Genomic DNA, 19617 nt, shown 5'->3' with positions numbered 1-19617 from the left:
TACCTCTCAAATAAATAAATATAAAGTCTTCGAAAAAGAAAGTGATTGTCAAATGGCCCTGGGTGCTCGCACTCCAGCCGCTGCCAGCGTTCTGGGGCTGCCTTCCAGTGCTCCAGCTCCTGGGAGGATTCCCCTCGGGAATCTGGGGTCACACTACTCATATGGGTCCTAGGATTAGAACTTCATGTCCCCAGTGTCCGAATTTCACTAAGAAGGCAACTGGGGGGACCGGCGCTGTGGTGCAGCGCGTTAAAGCCCTGTCCTGCAGTGCCGGCATTCCATATGGACGCTGGTTCCAGTCCCAGCTGCTCCTCTTCCTGATCCAGCTCTCTGCTGTGGCCTGGAAAAGCAGTAGAAGATGGCCCAAGTGTTTGGGTCCTTGCACCCATGTGGGAGACCCGGAAGAAGCTCCTGGTTCCTGGCTTTGGATCAGTGCAGCTCTGCCTGTTGCGGCCACCTGGAAAGTGAACCAGAGGATGGAAGACCTCTCTCTCTGTCTCTACCTCTTTCTATATATAACTCTGTATTTCAAATAAATAAAATAAATCTTTAAAAAAGAAGAAGGCAACTGGGGCACAAACAGCTTCGACTGGGTGACTTTCAAAAGCCAAGAGCAGTGCAGTTAAAATTCTAAAGGTCCCAAAGGCTGAACACTATTTTACAGGTTGCCTTGCCGTGACAGTTCTCGATACAAGCTTTTTCTTTCTTTCTTTTTCAATTAGATGTGCTCTTGATTCACTTAAGAAATATTTTAATTCAGCTGGTAGTTTTGAATCTTTTTTTTTTTTTTTTTTTTTTTGACAGGCAGAGTGGATAGTAAGAGAGAGAGAGAGACAGAGAGAAAGGTCTTCCTTTTGCCGTTGGTTCACCCTCCAATGGCCGCTGCGGCTGGCGCATCTCGCTGATCCAAAGCCAGGAGCCAGGTGCTTCTCCTGGTCTCCCATGGGGTGCAGGGCCCAAGCACTTGGGCCATCCTCCACTGCCTTTCCGGGCCATAGCAGAGAGCTGGCCTGGAAGAGGGGCAACCGGGACAGGATCGGTGCCCCGACCGGACTAGAACCCGGTGTGCCGGCACCGCAAGGCAGAGGATTAGCCTGTTAAGCCACGGCGCCAGCCAGCTGGTAGTTTTGAACGCCATCTATGAGTGAGTCCGCCTTAGCCTCCAGATATACACGGTGAATGATGCAGAAGACAATATCACAAAATATTCTTGTGCAGAAGACTACAATAAATAAGTGAAATACATTGAGGCATATTAGAAGGATAAGTGGGGGCTGGTGCTGTGGCGCAGAGGGTTAAAGCCCTGGCCTGCAACGCTGGTATCCCCTATGGGCACCGGTTCAAGTCCTGGCTGTTGCAGTTCTGATCCAGCTCCCAGCTAATGCACCTGGGAAAGCAGTGGAAGATGGCCCAAGTTCTAGGGGCCCTGCCACCCATTTGGGAGACCTGGATAGAGTTTCTGCAGCCTCACCCTGGCCCAGTCCCAGCCACTGGGGCTGTTTGGGGAATGAATAAACATGGAAGATCTTCTCCCTGTCACTCTGCCTTTCAAATAAATGAACTTTAAAATAATAAGCCGGCGCCGCAGCTCAATAGGCTAATCCTCCGCCTGCGGCGCTGGCACCCCGGGTTCTAGTCCCGGTCGGGGCACCGGATTCTTTCCTGGTTGCCTATCTTCCAGGCCAGCTCTCTGCTGTGGCCCGGGAGTGCAGTGGAGGATGGCCCGAGTGCTTGGGCCCTGCACCCCGTGGGAGACCAGGAGAAGCACCTGGCTCCTGGCTTCGGATCAGTGCGATGTGCCAGCTGCAGCGGCCATTGGGGAATGAACCAACGGCAAAGGAAGACCTTTCTCTCTGTCTCTGTCTCTCTCTCTCACTATCCACTCTGCTTGTCAAAAAAAAAAATAAAATAAAATAACAAAATAAAGGCCAGGGTCAGGGAGATAAGGACAAGCAAAGGAGACTGAGCATGAAAAGCAGAGAGGAAGGAGGGAACCAGGAGAACTGTGACCTTGAAGCCAAATAAAGAAACTGTTTTGAGGAGAGTGTGGTAAACTGTCAGCTACCACCGAAATATCCAGACCAATCCAGGGAATTGACCAGTGGAGTTCAGGGAGACCACTGGAGACCACAGTACAGACATTTAAATGCTGCATACAGTGGGTTCAGAAGAATGGAGGAGGAAAGATGATAAGGAAACAATAACCGTGGACAGCTCCTTTAAAGGAGAAAGGGAGAGAAAATGGTGGGGACTGAAGGTGACAAAATTATCAAGACCAGACAATCTCTGGATGAGGAAACTGTGTCGGGATCTGGTAGGAAAGATCCTGCAGCGAGGGCGACCTGAAGCGCGGAGAAAGTGCCTGGAGGGGTCTAGTACCCGAGTGGAGGAGGTGACTCACAGACAGGACTGGAGAGAAGGCAGAGTAGGAGCCTGTGGGCCTGGAGCTTGAGAGAAAACACAGGATTCCGGAGACAGCAGTCGTATGTAAAATGGCACAGTCTCATCTATGGCACCTTCTATACCCTGACACCATTCCAGGCGCTAGCCCCCACCGCCATTGCTGGAAGCCAGGTGGCCACATGGCCCAAGCACCGGTGTCAGCTGCACCCCTATCCTATTGGGATTCACTGCTGCTACTTCCCTGCCCTCCCCACTCCCCAACAAAGTTTTAAAGGACCCGTTCCTGAACATGTGGCCCTTTTTTCTGTTTCCTGATCTCTCTGTCTCTGTCTCTCCCTCTCTCCCCACCCCCTCCGTTCTCTCTTTCTCTCTTTTTTTAAAGATTTATTTTATTTATTTGAAAGACAGAATTACAGAGATAGGTAGAGACAGAGAGAGAGAGAGAGAGAGGTCTTCCATCTGCTGGTTCACTCCCCAACTGGCCGCAACAGCCGGGGCTGTGTTGATCCAAAGTCAGGAGCCAGAAGCTTCTTCTGGGTCTCCCACGCGGGTGCAGGGGCCCAAGGACTTGGGCCATTTTCCACTGCTTTCCCAGGCCATAGCAGAGAGCTGGATCAGAAGTGGAGCAGCCAGGACTCGAACTGGCATCCCTATGGGATGCGGCGCTTCAGGCCAGGGCGAGGGCGTTAACCCACTACGCCACAGCGCTAGCTCTCTTTCTCTCTTAAACACTCTCCATCTCCCTCTTTTCCTTCTTTGCCCCTTCTGGTCTGTCGAGTTTCCCCTAATAAGCCCTCTCCCTTACTTACTCCGGTGTTTGGTGTGTTTTGTGGTGGCCTTACAGCCATGAGCCAGGGGCTAGGAGGCCAGCTGGAAGCTCGTTTACATGGATATCGAAGTCCTGGGAGGAGCACAGGGAGAATGAGCTTGTTTGAGGGGGCTGCAACAAGGAGAGGGGGTGCATGTTATAACCGGAAAGAACTGGACACTGCGAGTGTGTGCATTTCCCCAAATTTCCCTCTCGTGCTTCTATCACCACTGATTTACTTTGCCTGTTCTTGAACCCGGTATAAATAGAATCATATACCATATAAGCTGTGTGTCTAATTTCTTTCTCTGAACATTTTGTCTATGATATCTAATGCTGTTGTAGGGGGCTGGCACCGTTGCTTAGCGGGTAAAGCCGCTGTCTGCAGCACCGGCATCCCATATGGACACCAATGTGAGTCCCTAGAGTCCCGGCTGCTCCATTTCTGATCCAGTATTCCTGTTAATGGCCTGTGAAAGCAGCAGAGGATGTCCCAAGTGCTTGCACCCCTGGCACCCATGTGGAGGAAGCTCCTGGCTCCTGGCTTTGGATCAGCCCAGCACCAGCTGTTGTGGCCATTTGAGGAGCGAACCACAGGATGGAAGACCTCCCTCTCTGTGTAACTCTGCCTTTCAAATTAATAAATAAATATTTTTTTAAATGGTGCTGTAGTCATAGCTTTTTCACAGAGAGGAGAGGCAGAGAAAGAGAGGGAGGTCCTCCATCCGCTGGTTCACTCCCCAATTGGCCGCAACAGCCAGAGCTGTGCCGCAAAGCCAGGAGCCAGGAGCTTCTTTCAGATCTCCCATGCTGGTGCAAGGGCCCAAGGACTTGGGCCATCTTCCACTGCTTTCCTAGGGCATAGTAGAGAGCTGGATTGGAAGTGGAGGAGCAGCCGGGTCTTGAACCAGCGCCCATTTGGGATGCCGGCATTTCAGGCCAGGGCGTTAACCCACTGCACCACAGCCTCAGCCGCGAGTCATATCTTTTTTTTAGTTTTATTTATTTATTTATTTGAAAGGCAGAGTTACAGAGACAGAGGGAGAGACAGATCTTCCATTTGCTGATTTACTCCCAAGATGCCTGAAATGGTTGTGGCTGAGCCAGGCCACAGCCAAGAGCCAGGAGCTTCATCCGGGTTTCCTACATGGGTGCAGGGGCCCAAACACCTGGGTCATCTTCTGCTGTTTTCCCAGGCCATTAGCAGGGAGCTGGATCGGAAGTGGAGCATCCAGGATACATGCTGGTGTTGCAGGCAGCAGCTTAACCCACTGCACAACTGCACCAGCCCTCCTGGCTTTTTTTTTTTTTTAATTGTTATATAGTAATTAATTTTTTTTTTTTGACAGGCAGAGTGGATAGTGAGAGAGAGAGACAGAGAGAAAGGTCTTCCTTTTTGCCATTGGTTCACCCTCCAATGGCCGCTGCGGCCAGCGCATCATGCTGATCCGAAGCCAGGAGCCAGGTGCTTCTCCTGGTCTCCCATGGGGTGCAGGGCCCAAGCACTTGGGCCATCCTCCACTGCCTTTCCGGGCCATAGCAGAGAGCTGGCCTGGAAGAGGGGCCACTGGGATAGAATCCGGCGCCCCAACCGGGTCTAGAACCCGGTGTGCCGGCGCCACAAGGCAGAAGATTAGCCTGTTAAGCCACGGCGCCGGCCTATAGTAATTAATTTTATAAGTAAAATATTTCCATTCTGTTGATTAACACTTCAGATGTATCCAGCTTTTTACTCTTATGAATAAAACCAGTATGGGGCTGGAGCTGTGGCATAGCAGGTAAAGCCACCGCCTGTAGTGCCCATATCCCATTTGGGTGCCAGTTCAAGTCCTGGCTGCTCCACTTCCGATCCAGCTCTCTGCTATGGCCCGGGAAAGCAGTGGAAGCTGGCCCAAGTCCTTGGGCCCCTGCACCCGGGTGGAAGACCTGGAAGAAGCTCCTGGCTCCTGGCTTTGGATCAGTGCAGCTGCGGCCGTTGCAGCCATTTCGGGGGAGTGAACCAGAAAATGGAAGGTCTCTCTGCCTCTGCTGCTCTGTAACTGTGCCTTTCAATAAATAAATAAATAACGCTTAAAAAAAAAAAAAAAAAAAAGCTAACCCAACTTTGGCTTTTAAAACCCTTGATTCACTCCGATCACCTGCATGACACAGCGCTCCTGAGCCTCCTCTCTCTTCGGCCTCCTGCCTTGCCGCCTCCCACACCCTGCCCAGAGCCAGAGTCCCAAACCCCTCATGGTGCTGGATGCCCTGGGACCACAGCTCTCTTCCTGCAGTTCACTTGCCATCCCTTATCTGCCTGGCAAAGCCCTCTTCCCCCGACAGCGGAGGTGGAGCTGTGGCACTCGCTCAGCTCTGCCCCGCCCCTGGCCTGGCCTAACGGTGCCTGTCTGGCCTTTGCCTTCCTCCTCAAGCCTGAGGCGTTCTCAGGAGCTGTCTGGTGCATCCCTGTCCCACCTGCACCTCCCGCAGAGCCTGACTCAGAGCAGAAGCCTGAGAAACGTTTGCTGAGTGAGTGCGTGCAGGAGTGAGCGGACACGCAGGGAGCTGAAGAAGTGGCCTCTCCAGAGCAGTTTTTGCATTTGCACGAGGCAATAACTCCTGTCAGAACCTGCTGAAACGGTGGGTGTGGGGCCCAGCATTGTAGCCCAGCAGGTTAAACCACTGCCTACAATGCTGTCATCCCACAGCAGCCCACGCAAGCCTCGGCTGCTCCACTTCTGATCCAGCTTCCTGCTAATGCGCCTGGGAAGGCAGCTGAAGAGGACTCAAGGCTTGGACTCCTGCCTCCCATGTGGGAGACCTGGATGGATTTCCAGGCTCCTGGCTTCGCCTTGGCCCAGCTCCAGCCATTGTGGCCATTTGGGAGTGAATCAGCAGATGGATGATCTCTCACTTCCCATCTCTCCTCCCCCACCATCATTCTGCCTTCCAAATAAAATAATTTAAAAAAATATAGTGGATGTGACAATGCTTTGCACACTGGAAAGAACTAAACCTCCCAGTCCATTCCCGTGCAGTGGACACAGGTCTTCAGCAACCATACTCATCCATTTTTCAAAACTATACTCTTTGATTGATCTTATTTTTATTTGAAAGGCATAGAAACAGAGACAGACAGACAGACAGATAGAGGTCCTTCATCCACTAGGTTACTCCTTAAATACCCTCAACAGCCAAGGGCTGGGCTGGGCCAAGCCAAAGCCAGGAGTGCAGAATTCAAATTGGGTCTTCCACAGGGGTGGCAGGAATTCAAGTACTTGAGCCATCACCTGCTGCCTCCCAGGAGGTGCATCAGGGGGAAGCTGGTACTGAGGCAGAGTGGGGACTCAAACCTAGGCACCCGAGTAAGGGACGTGGGCATCCCAAGGAGCATCTTAACCGCACCACCAAATGCCTACTCCTTTCATTTTCTGGGACAAAGACCACAAATCATGGGTCCATGTGCTGGGCATATACAAATTTTCTAAATTCTAAGTCATTCTTTCCCAGCTATATAGCAAATGGAGGGTCACTGAAATCACAGTTAGTCCCAGAGCACCTCAATATAATATTTTAAATATCTTTTCAAATTTTATTTTTTAAATTTTTTTGACAGGCAGAGTGGACAGTGAGAGAGACAGAGAGAAAGGTCTTCCTTTGCCGTTGGTTCACCCTCCAATGGCCGCTGCGGCCGGCGCACTGCGGCCGGCACATCGCGCTGATCTGAAGGCAGGAGCCAGGTGCTTCTCCTGGTCTCCCATGGGGTGCAGAGCTCAAGCATTTGGGCCATCCTCCACTGCACTCCCGGGCCACAACAGAAAGCTGGACTGGAAGAGTAGCAACCGGGACAGAATCCAGTGCCCCGACCGGGACTAGAACCCGGTGCGCCACAGGTGGAGGATTAGCCTATTGAGCCACGGCGTCAGCCTCTTCAAATTTTAGAAAATATTTTGAGGATCTAGGGGCTGGCACTGGTGTAGTAGGTTAAGCCACCATCTGCATCCCATATGGGTGCCGGATCCCATCCCAGCTGCTCTGCTTCTGATCCAGCTCCCTGCTGATGTGCCTGGGAAAGCAGTAGAAGATGGCCTAAGTGCTTGGGCTCCTGCAACCATTTGGAGACTTGGAGGAAGCTCCTGGCTCCTGGCTTTCGTCTGGTTCAGCCCTGGCTGTTGTGGCCATATGGGAAGTGAACCGGCAGATGGGAATATTTCTCTCTCTCTCTCTCTCTCTCTCTCTCTCTCTCTGTGTGTGTGTGTGTGTGTAACTCTGACTTTCAAATAATCAGATAATAAATATAAAAAAAATACTTTGAAGATCTGGCATCATGATACAGAGGGTTAAGCTGCTGCTTGCGACACTTGCATCCCATATCAGAGCTACGGTTTGAGCCCCAACCACTCTCCTCCTCCTCCTCCTTCTTTTAGATTGATTTTATTTATTTGAAAGAGTTACAACAGAGAGAAGTAGAGACAGGAGAGAATTCCTCCACCTGCTGGTTCATTCCCCAAATGACCTCAACTGCCGGAGCTGCGCCGGTCCAAAGCCAGGAGCTTCTTCTGGGTCTCCCACATGGGTGCAGGGGACCAAACACTTAAGCCATCTTCTACTGCTGTCCCAGGCCACAGCAGAGAGCTGGATGGGAAAAGCAGCACCCGGGACTCGAACCGGCACCCATATGGGCTGGCAGCACTGTAGGCCAGGGATTTAACCTGCTGCACCACAGCACTGGCTCCTGCTCCACTTCTCATCCATCTCCCTGCTGATGTACCAGGGAAGGCAGAAGAAGATGACCCAAGTACTTGAGTCCCTACTAACCCATGTGGGAGACCCAGATGGAACTTATGACTCCTGGCTTCAGCCTGGTCCAGCCCTGGCTGTTGCGGGCATCTGAAGAGTGAACCAGCAGATGGAACATCTCTCTCTCTCTCTCTCTCCCTTCAAATAAATAAATAGATCTTAAAAATGTTTTGATATTCTGAAAAACTTCAAATACATTTAAAAATAAACAGAAAAGTATAAATGAACCACAGGTAATCACCAGCCACCTTCAACAATGATCAAGTTAAGATGGCTATTATTGGGGCCGGTGCTGTGGCGTAGCAGGTAAAGCTGCCGCCTGCAGTGCCAGCATCCCATATGGGCACAAGTTTGAGTCCGGCTGCTCCTCCTCTGATCCAGCTCTCTGCTATGGCCTGGGAAAGCAGTAGAAGATGGCCCAAGTCCTTGGGCTCCTGCACCCACGTGGGAGACCCAGAAGCTTACTGGGGCAGTACAGACCACAGCATACAACAATGTGTGTGGTTGAACGATGCCTCCTATTCCTCTACCTTTACACCTCAGGCTAAATCTCTTAGCTCCAGAAAATCTTTATGACCCACACTCATCTAGAGTAACCATTTTCTTCCTTAACTCTTAGAACTTCTACTATTTATACCACTCAAGGGGCACTTAATTCCAAACTCTATATAGCACCTGTCTTTCCCTAGATTGTGGACTTTACTAGGGCGTGGCTCAACCATGGGAGAGCATGGATTTATCATCAGACTTGGAGGTGAAGCGCAAGTCAGCCCTCTTATTAGCCATATGACCTCAATAGTTTCTTAATTCTCCTAAGTTTCTTCATCTGGCACATGGAGACAACAACAGGAACCTCCTAAGGTTTTCACGAGAAGGGAATGAGAAATGCAGATGTGCCTGGCACCAGGCAGGGCACCCAGTGCTGCACTGCCCCGCCCCCTCCAGGAGCCAGGGCCTAACCAGGCAGACGACCCTTGCTCTAACACAGGATTGCCTCAGCTGAAGGGAGTGCCTCTCCTGAGGTCCCACTCACGTTTGTCCTGGCGAACTGCACCCAATGACTAATGTGACATGGTTGTATAAAAGGCCAGTCCCTCTTGCCTCAGTTCAGAATATAATGATTAAAAATGCAGATTAGGGGCAGGTGTTTGGTCCAATGGTTAAGACACCACTTGGGATGCACATCCCATATCAGAGTCTCTGGGTTCAAGTCCCAGTTCTGCTTATGATCCAGCTTATTGCCAGTGCACACCCTAGGAGGCCGTGTGTGATGGCCCAAGCACTTGGGTTCTTCTCACCCAAGTGGGAGACCGGGGACAACTTCCAGGCTCCTAGCTTTGGCTTGGCCTAGTCCAAGCTGTTGAAGGCAGTTGGGTGGTGAATTAGCAAATGGGAGATCTCTTTCTGTCTCTCTCCCTTTCAAATAAGTAAAATTTTTAAATTAGTGTACCCAGTATATCTCTGAGAACATTTGACTGGATCCCAGAGCGACTTTCAGGCAGTGTCATGGGACCTATTAGAGAAGTTTATTCTGGACTACTCTGCTGTATTTCCAATTGCAATCATTTGTATTGCATAAAATTTGTCCTCTTAAGGCCAGCATTATGGTGCTACAGATAAAGCTGCTGCCTGCAATACCAGCAACCCATGTGGTAGCTGGTTCAAGTCCTGGCTGCTCCACTTCCCATCCAGCTCTCTGCTAATGTACCTGGGAAAATTCAAATCCTTGGGCCTCTGCACCCACGTGGGAGACCCAGATGGAATTCCAGGCTCCTGGCTTCAGCCTAGCCCAGCCCTGGTCATTGCAGCCATTTGGGGAAGTAACTAAAGGATGAAATCTCTCCTCTCTCTCTCTCTCTCTCTCTGTAACTCTGCCTTTCAAATAAATAAATAATCTTTATTTTTTAAGTTGTTCTCTCAGATAGGAAGTTACCTTTCTCTCATAGGTCTAAGGTGTAGAAAGTACTAGCTCTTCCATCAGTACTCCCAACAATCCCTCATGCTTTTGTTTCAGCGTGATAGTCTCAACTCGTTTGTCAGATTGCTCTGATTTCTCTATCCTTACCCAAAGTAGCCTTGTATTTTATTCATAGTTTAATTCCATTCCATTCTCAGGAAGACTAGAAGAAAAGTACTGGTGAAAATAGGATGTTAGGGTATAAAATAAAATCTAAAGGAAAATATGATTTTTATTTTTTGAAAGATTTATTTATTTATTTGAAAGTCAGAGTTACACAGAGAGAGGAGATGGAGAGAGGGAGAGAAAGAGAGAGAGAGGTCTTCTATCCGCTGGTTCACTCCCCAATTGGCTGCAATGGCTGGAGCTGTGCCAATCCAAAGCCAGGAGCCAGGAGCTTTCTCTTAGTACTCCAAGCGGGCGCATGGGCCCAAGAGCTTGGGCCATCTTCTACTGCTTTCCCAGGCTATAGCAGAGAGCTGGATTGGAAGTGTAGCAGCTGGGACTCGAACCAGCACTCATGTGGGATGCTGGCACTGCAGGCGGAGGCTTTACCCACTATGCCACAGTGCCAGCCCTGGAAAATATGATTTTTAAAAAAGCTGTGTCTGGGCCGGCGCTGTGGCTTAACAGGCTAATCCTCTGCCTTGCGGCGCCGGCACACCGGGTTCTAGTCCCGGTCGGGGCACCGGATTCTGTCCCGGTTGCCCCTCTTCCAGGCCAGCTCTCTGCTGTGGCCAGGGAGTGCAGTGGAGGATGGCCCAAGTGCTTGGGCCCTGCACCCCATGGGAGACCAGGAGAAGCACCTGGCTCCTGCCATCGGATCAGCGCGGTGCGCCGGCCGCAGTGCGCCTACCACGGCAGCCATTGGAGGGTGAACCAACGGCAAAAAGGAAGACCTTTCTCTCTGTCTCTCTCTCTCTCACTATCCACTCTGCCTGTCAAAAAATAAAAAAATTTAAAAAAATTAAAAAAAAAAAAGCTGTGTCTGTGTGTGTGTGTGTGTGTGTAGCACAGTGGTTAAGACACTGCTTGGGAAACCTTCATCCCCCATTGCAGTGCCTGGGTTTTGAGTCCCACATGTACTCTAGATTCCAGCTTTCTGGGAGGCAGCAGGCGATGGCTCAAGTACGTGGGTCTCTGTCACTCAAGTGGGAGACCCAGACTGAATTCAGGGCTCCCGGCTTGGGACTGGCCCAGCCCCAGCTGTTGTAGCAGCTGTGTGAACCAGTTGATGGGTGATTTCTGTCTCTCTCTTCCTTCCTTTAAAATAATAAATACATAAATTTTATTTATTTATTTTTTTGGACCGGCAGAGTGGAGAGTGAGAGAGAGAGACAGAGAGAAAGGTCCCCCCAATGGCCACCGCGGCTGGCGCGCTGCGCTGATCCGAAGCCAGGAGCCAGGTACTTCTCCCGGTATCCCATGCGGGTGCAGGGCCCAAGGACTTAGACCATCCTCCACTGCACTCCTGGGCCACAGCAGAGAGCTGGACCAGAAGAGGAGCAACCAGGACAGAATCCGGTGCCCCAACTGGGACTAGAACCTGGGGTGCCGGCACCACAGGCGGAGGATTAGCCTATTGAGCCATGGCACCAGCCCATAAATTTTTTTAAAAAGCCATGTGAGGGGCCGGCGCTGTGGTATAGTCGGTTCAAGTCCTGGCTGCTCCACTTTGATCCAGCTCTCTGCTGTGGCCAGGGAAAGCAGTAGAAGATGGCCCAAGTGCTTAGGCCTCTGCACCCGGGTGGGAGACCCGGAAGAAGCTCCTGGCTCTGGCTTCAGATGGGCTCAGCTTCAGCCATTGCAGCCATTTTGAAAGTGAACCAGCAGATGGAAGATTTCTCCCTCTTTTTCTCTCCCTGCCTCTCCCTTTCTGTAACTCTTTCAATGTAAATACAAAACTTGAGTATATATATATATATATATATATATATATATATATATATATAAATTAGAGTAAAAACGAAAAGAAATATGCAGTGAGTACAAATAAGTGATTTTTATGTGTTTTTCTCTACACTTTAAAAAAAAAAGATTTATTTTGAGTCCAGCACTGTGGCGTAGCAGATTAAGCCACTGCCTCCAGTGCCCGCATCCCATATGGGCGCCTGCTCAAGTCCCAGCTGCTCCATTTCTGATCCAGCTCTCTGCTGTGGCCTGGGAAAGCAGTGGAAGATGGCCCAAGTGCTTGGGCCCCTGTATCGCAAGGAAGACCTGGTTGAATCTTCTGGCTCCTGGCTTCGGATTGGCTCAGCTCCAACCATTGCTGCCATTTGAGGTGTGAACCATCGGATGCAAGACTCTCTCTCTCTCTCTCTGCCCCTGCCTTTTAAAGATTTATTTATTTATTGGAAAGGCAGAGGCGCGGGGCGGGGGCGGGGGGCAGCGCCGCAGCTCACTAGGCTAATCCTCCGCGCACCGGCACACCGGGTTCTAGTCCCGGTTGGGGCACTGGATTCTGTCCTGGTTGCCCCTCTTCCAGGCCAGCTCTCTGCTGTGGCCCGGGAGTGCAGTGGAGGATGGCCCAAGTGCTTGGGCCCTGCACCCCATGGGAGACCAGGAGAAGCACCTGGCTCCTGCCATCGGATCAGCATGGTGCACCGGTCACAGTGCACCGGCCGCGGTGGCCATTGGAAGGTGAACCAACGGCAAAGGAAGACCTTTCTCTCTGTCTCTCTCTCTCACTCTCTCACTGTCCACTCTGCCTGTCCAAAAAAAAAAAAAAAAAAAAGAGAGAGAGGGGGGGGGGGGGAAACGACAAACGACAAGGAGATTTTTTTTTTTTTAAGATTTATTTATTTTACTTGAAAGCCAGAGTTACACAGAGGAGAGGCAGACAGAGAGAGAGAGAGTTTTCCATCTGCTGGTTCACTACCCAGTTGGCCGCAACAGCTGGAGCTGTGCCGATTCAAAGCCAGGAGCTTAAACTGGGTCTCCCACGTGAGTGCAGGGGCCCAAGGGCTTGGCCAACCTCCACTGCTTTCCCAGGCCATAGCAGAGAGCTGGATAGGAAGTAGAGCAGCCAGGACTCGAACCGGCACCCACATGGGATGCCGGCACTGCAGGTGGCGGCCTCACCTGCTACACCACAGCGCCAGCCCCAGGAGATCCTTCATTTACTGGTTCACTCCCAAAATGGTTGTATTAGTCAAGGCTGGGCCAAGCTGAAGCCAGGAGGCAGGAACTTCATCCAAGCTCTGGGCCATTCTCTGCTGCTTTCCCAGGCGTATTAACAGGGAGCTGGGTTGGAAGCAGAGCAATCGAGGCTCTAATATGAGCACTCCGATATGGGATGCCAATGTCCAAGTGTCGGCTTTAACTGACTGCACCACCACACGAGCACCTATTTTACACTTTGAAACATTCGTAAAAACAAAATCTGTATTCCCGTCCCCCAGAGGAAAAAAATATCATATTTTCACTTATGTCTTGTCAGTCCTTGTGAAGAGCTGGGGAGCAAGAGGTGTTGCTCTGTGACCTGCAGCACGGGTGAACGTGGGTGAACGTGGGCGAACATGGGCGAGCATGGGCTCTGGGCACGGTCCTTGGCTCCATCTCTTCCTAGCTGTACAACAGCAGCTCTCACATTTTTTAATGTCAGGGTCTCTTTATGCTCTTAATGGGAAAAAAAGCCAAGAACTTCCGTTTTGTGGATTATATATATTGATATTTACTACAGTAGAACTTAAATCTGAGAAGTATTTTTAACATTAAACTACTTAAAAGTAACAGCAGCTGGTATTGCAGGCCAACAGGTTAAGCCCCTGCTTGCGATGCTGGCATCCCGTATCAGTGCCAGTTCAAGTCCCAGCTGTTTGGTGTCTAAGCCAGCTCCTTGCTATGTGCCTGGCAAAGTGGCAGATAAAGATAGCCCACGTGCTTGGGCTCTGCCGCCACAGGGGAGACCAGGATGGAGTTAGTTCCAAGCTCCTGGCCCAGCCCTGGCTATACCACAATTTAAGGAGTAAACCAACAGATGGAAGAGCTCTCTCTCTCTCTCTCAAATAAATGAGTAAATATTTTTAAAAACTAAAAACAGTAAAAAGAATTTCCAGGGTTGTATTGTAAAACAGTGATTATAAATAGTGTACTATATATTTCTCTATTTAAAAACCAACAAGGAGGGGCTAGCACTATGGTGCAGCAGCTTAAGGCCCTGGCCTGAAGCATCAGCATCCCATATGGGCACCAGTTCTAGTCCTGGCTGCTCCTCTTCCAATCCAGCTCTCTGCTATGGCCTGGGAAAGCAGTAGAAGATGGCCCAAGTTCTTGGACCCCTGCACTCGCATGGGAGACCCAGAAGACACTCCTGGCTCCTGGCTTTGGATTGGCGCAGCTCCGGCCGTTGCAGCCATCTGGGGAGTGAGGCAGCGGATGGAAGACCTCTCTCTCTGTCTCTACCTCTCTCTATAACTCTATCTTTCAAATAAATAAAATAAATCTTTAAAAAAAAAACAATAAGCAGAAGATAGGATTTTGGATGTTTTTAAAGAAATGTTAAATGTTTGACTAGATAGATTTGGTTGCCCTGTTTGGACCTTACACAATGTATACATGTACCAAAACATTACAGGGTACTTCATAAACATGTATAACTTGTATGTCTGTTCAAAGTACTTTTTTACATATATACGTAATAAGTTTCATGTTGTTTTTCTTCTGTAAAAAATATTTGTTTTTTTTATTTTTTTTTGACAGGCAGAGTGGACAGTGAGAGAGAGAGACAGAGAGAAAGGTCTTCCTTTCTGCTGTTGGTTCACCCTCCAATGGCCGCCGCAGCCGGCGCACTGCGCTGATCCGAACAGGAGCCAGGTGCTTCTCCTGGTCTCCCATGGGGTGCAGGGCCCAAGCACTTGGGTCATCCTCCACTGCCTTCCCGGGCCACAGCAGAGAGCTGGCCTGGAAGAGGGGCAACTGGGACAGAATCCGGCACCCCGACCGGGACTAGAACCTGGTGTGCTGGCGCCGCAAGGCAGAGGATTAGCCTATTGAGCCACGGTACTGGCCCTATTTGTGGTTTTTTTAAAAAGATTTTTTAAAGATTTATTTATTTATTTGAAAGTCGGAGTTACACAGAAAGAGAAGAAGAGGCAGAGATAGAGAGGTCTTCCATCAGATGGTTCACCCCCCAATTGGCTGCAACGGCTGGAACTGTGCCAGTCTGAAGCCAGGAGCCAGGAGCTACCTCCAGGTCTCCCACATGGGTACAGGGGCCCAAGGACTTGGGCCATCTTCTACTGCTTTCCCAGGCCATAGCAGAGAGCTGGATTGGAAGAGGAGTAGCTGGGACTAGAACCGGTGCCCATATGGGATGCCGGCACTGCAGGCTGCAGCTTTACCCTGCTGCACCACAGTGCCGGCCCCTATTTAGTCACTTGAAAGGCAGAGTTGGGACAGGAAGGAGACAGAGAGAGAGAGATCTTCGATCTGCTGGTTCACTAGCCAAATGGTCACAATGGCCGGAACTGGGCCAATCCGAAGCCAGGACCCAGGAGCTTCTTCTGGGTCTCCTCTGTGGGTGCAGGGGCCCAAGCACTTGGAGCATCATCCGCTGCCTCCCAGGTCATTAGCAGGAACTCTGGATTGGAAGTGGAGGAGCCTGACACTGGATGCATTCAGGTGGCGACTAAACCTGCTGCTTCACAATGCCCGCCCACTCCCACCTCTTAAAAAAATTATTTATTTGAGGCCGGCGCCGCGGCTCACTAGGCTAATCATCCGCCTTGCGGCGCCGGCACACCGGGTTCTAGTCCCGGTCGGGGCACCGATCCTGTCCCGGTTGCCCCTCTTCCAGGCCAGCTCTCTGCTGTGGCCAGGGAGTGCAGTGGAGGATGGCCCAAGTGCTTGGGCCCTGCACCCCATGGGAGACCAGGAGAAGCACCTGGCTCCTGCCATCGGAACAGCGCGGTGCGCCGGCCGCAGCGCGCTACCGCGGCGGCCATTGGAGGGTGAACCAACAGCAAAAGGAAGACCTTTCTCTCTGTCTCTCTCTCACTGTCCACTCTGCCTGTCAAAAAATAAAAATAAAGAAATAAAAAAAGAGAAAAAAATTATTTATTTGAAAGGCAGAACAACAGAGTTCTAGGTCATGAGCATTTCTTACAAGAACACTTGATTCAACAAATACTTTTTAGAGCTGGCGCTGTGGCATAGCGGGTAAAGCCGCCTCCTGCAGTGCCGTCATCCCATATGGGTACCAGTTAGAATCCCGGCTGCTCCACTTCCGATCCAGCTCTCTGCTATGGCCGGGGAAAGCAGTAGAAGTTGACCCAAGTCCTTGGGCCCCTGTACCCATGTGGGAGACCTGGAGGTAGCTCCTGGCTCCTGGCTTCGGATCAGCACAGCTCTGGCTATTGTGGCCATATGGGGAGTGAACCAATGGATTGAAGACCTCTCTCTCTCTCTCTCTCTCTCTCTCTCTCTCTCTCTCTCTCTCCTTCTGCCTCTCTGTAACTCTTTCAGATAAATAAATACATCTTAAAAAAAAAAAAAAAAAAACTTGTCTCGGGGCTGGCATTGTGGCTTAGGGGGTAAAGCCATGGCCTATAGCGCTGGCATTCCAGATGGACTTCCATTCCAGTCCTGGCTGCTCCACTTCTGATCCAGCTCTCTGCTATGGCCTGGGAAAGCAGTAGAAGATGGCCTAAGTGCTTGGGCCCCTGCACCCACATGGGAGACCCGGGTGAAGCCCCTGGCTCCTGGCTTTGGCTGGGCCCAGTACTGATGGTTGTGGCCATTTGGGGAGTCAACCAATGGATGGAAGGTCTGCCCCTCCCAACTCAACATAAATAAAAAATAAAAATAAAAAAATAACTGGAAACAAAGCAAATTCAAAGGATGGAGCATTTGCACACAATCATGAAAAATAAACAATAGCCACACTAACAATTCTGTTGAACCTCAGAAACAAAATGTTCACATAAAAATGAGGCCCATAGGGGCAGGCTTCTGGCTTAGCAGGTTAGCTGCTGGTGAGGGTACCTGTAGCCCACATCCAAGCACCTAGGTCGAATTCCCAGCTCTGGGCCCTGATTCTATCTTCCTGTGAATGGGAACCCTAGGCAGCCGTGGCGAAGGCTCAAGTGGCTGGGTTCCTACCACCCGCGTGAGACGGGACTGAGTTCTCAGCTCCCAACTCCAGGATGGGAGCTCTGTCTCTTAAATAAATTTTAAAAATTAAAAAATGTGGGGGCCAGCACTGTGGCATAGCAGGTAAAGCCACCTCCTGCAGTGCCGTCATCCCATATGGGTACCAGTTAGAGTCCCAGCTGCTCCACTTCCGATCCAGCTCTCTTTTATGGCCTAGGAATGCATTAGGAGATGGCCCAAGTCCTTGGGCCTCTGCACCCACATGGGAGACCTGGAGGAAGCTTCTGGCTCCTGGCTTCAGACTGGCCCAGCTCCAGCTGTTGCAACCATCTGCGGAGTGAACCAGCAGATGGAAGACCTCTCTCTCTCTGTTTCTCTGTTACTTTTTCAAGTAAATAAATAAATATTTTTTAAAAATTTAAAGATGTGAATTTCACACATCTCACGGTTTCATAAAATGATTTTTTTTTCCCTTTCTTTATTTATTTGAAAGGCAGAGTGGTGGTGGTGGGGGCTCTTCTGTCCATAGGTTCACTCCTCAAATGTCCCTAACAGCTGGACTGGGCCAAAGCCGGGATCCAGGAACTCCCTCTGGATCTCCCACATGGGCAGCAGGGATCCAAGTACCCGAGTCAATCCCAGTTGCCCCACATACTAGCAGGAAAGGGAGGCAGAACTCAGTTGATCCCAGGTGTGTGCATCGCAGGCACTGGCTTAGCCTGCAGCAGCACAATGCCAGTAGCCACACAACCATTTTCTATAAAGCTCAAAAACAAGCAAAACTAAACACATCCTGGGCAGGAACAGGTGTGTGAGCAAACTATGAGAGTGAAAAGTAGAAATGATAAATGCAAAATTCAGAAAGGCTACCTCTGAGGGCAGGACACAACGGGTAGGTTCAGCCAGGCACACACAGGTACGGTCAGCCCTGTGTCCTCAGGTGAGGAAGGCCTGCAGGGGCTCAACCAACCATCAGAGGAAAACAGGAAAAAAACCTGAGTCCGTACTGAACACGAAGACTTCTTTTCCTTGTCTAAATAATATAACAAGTATTTACACAGTACTTACGCTGCATTAGGTGTTATAAATAATCTAGATGACTTAAGGCGTATGCAGGGTGTGTGTGTGTAGGTTATATGCAAACATGACAACACTTCATAGAAGGAACCTGAACATCCCGGAACCGACTGCCTATGGAAACCAAAGGACAATGGCATACAGCAAGGCATCAGTGATATTCTGGCTCTTAAACTGAATGGTTTCATGGATGTTCATTTTGCTGTTATACTTCTTGTCTATATGTGTTTGGCTTGCATATGTCAAGTATTAATCACTTTTTTAATATACTAAGGGAGACAATAGACAAGGGGAAGCACTATGTGAATTTTGCACCCTGCTCTCTAACCTACAAGAAAAACTTCCTTTAAGCTTGGTGCTTCAGGAAGATAAACCATGTGTTCTTGTTTTTTAAGATTTTATTTATTTTTTTGAGAGGCAGCATGGGAGAGAGCAGTCAGTCTTTCATCTGCTGGTTCACTCCCCAAATGGCCACAATGGCCAGAGCTGGGCTGACCTGAAGCCAGGAGCCAGGAGCTTCCTCCAGGTCTCCCACATGGATGCAGGGACCCAAGCACCTGGGCTATCCTCTACTGCCTTCCCATAGCGATCATAGCAGAGCTGGATAGAAGCGGAGCAGCTGGGACTCGAACTGGCTCCCATATGGGATGCCAGTGCTACAGGCAGAGGCTTAGCACACTACACCACAGCACCAGCCCATCTTGTTTTAAAAACATTAATTAATTTGTTAATTTATTTATTTGAAAGTCAGAGACTGGCCGAGGGGAAGATTCTATCCACTGGTTTACTTCCTAGATGGCCATAAAGGCCAGGTCTGGGCCAAGCTGAACCCAAGAGATCTTCCAGGTCTCCTACATAGGAGTAAGAGTCCAAACACGTGCGCCATCTTCTGTTGCCGTTCCCAGGCCATTAGCAGGGAGCTTGATTGGAAGTGGAGCAGCCAGGTCTTGAACCAGCGCCCACGTGGGATGCCTGTAGCCAGTCTGGCTCTTTCTGCTCACTGTCCCCACAGTGCTTTGTTCCCACCTCTCTCCTTCTCTTTTTTTAAAATACATTTTCATCTGTTTGAGAGACAGTGACAGAGAGGGAGGTATCTTCCATATACTGGTTCACTTCCCAAATGCTCACAAGTCGGAACTCCATCCAGGTCTCCCCGTGGGTGCTCAGAGCCAAGCCCTTGAGCCATTATCTGCTGCCTCCCAGACACTTTAGCAGGGAGCTGGACTGGAAGCGCTAAAGAGCCAGGACTCAAACTGGCAGTCCAATATGGGTCCCAAGCAGGGGCTAACTTGCTGCGCCCCTGCACCCCCACCGCCTGTACCCGCTCCGTACACTCTGTGGTCTTCCCCGGACTCCCAAGGGCCAGCGTGGCTTCTGACTTCCTTCTGGGGCCCCAGGCCCAACACAAAGCGGGCTCTGAGCAAAGTTTTCCTCGGTGACAAAGTGAGCCTGTGCACTCTCCCTTCTTAACTCTAAGTTACCACTATTTGACACAAAAAAG

This window comes from Lepus europaeus, chromosome 5 (assembly GCF_033115175.1).
Source record: "Lepus europaeus isolate LE1 chromosome 5, mLepTim1.pri, whole genome shotgun sequence".
Lineage (NCBI taxonomy): Eukaryota > Metazoa > Chordata > Mammalia > Lagomorpha > Leporidae > Lepus > Lepus europaeus.
The sequence above is the reverse complement of the archived record's forward strand: the minus strand, read 5'-3'. Positions refer to the sequence as shown.